Genomic DNA, 702 nt, shown 5'->3' on the forward strand with positions numbered 1-702 from the left:
CTGACACATTGCACTTCTGGAGACTCAATGTAGGTTGCAGTTCTGGAAAACGGTGGCGCTGGAGACTAAATGGATCCTGATGGTTTCATATCTGATTCTTAACATTAATTCTTACTTTTTTTGCAATTAACATGCATCTTTTCTCCTCCACCTGTTTTTTCTGACAATGCAGATGCAACAAGCGTTTTTCTGTCCGGTGGTCATGCCTTAACTTTGCAAATTGCAGTATTGCATTAGTATTGCATCCTTCTCATGGGCATTTAATAGTTTTTGACTTTTCAGTCTGAGGTAAATCTCTTTTTTGGCTCATTTTATCTGTAAAAGAAAATGTGCCTAATAATTCTGCACACCTGAAAATAAGGAGTTTTTCACTTCCAGCCTTCATGGACAATTATATATCAATTATAAATAATTAAATACAAAATGAATAGTAGTTATTAAGATTGATGTGGTTTGGAATTATTCAAATGTGCTTGGGAAAAAAATATGACAAGAATATCAACTTGCCTAATAATTCTGCACTCCCTGTATATTCAGGTGTGCGCAATTATTAGGCATATTTTCTTTTACAGATAAAATGAGCCAAAAAAGACATTTACCTCTGAAAATAAAATAAATATTAAACGCCCATGTGAATGATGCAATACTAATGCAATAACAGAATTTGCAAAGTTAAGGCATGACTATTGGACAGTGAAATAT

This window comes from Garra rufa, chromosome 3 (genome assembly GCF_049309525.1).
Source record: "Garra rufa chromosome 3, GarRuf1.0, whole genome shotgun sequence".
Lineage (NCBI taxonomy): Eukaryota > Metazoa > Chordata > Actinopteri > Cypriniformes > Cyprinidae > Garra > Garra rufa.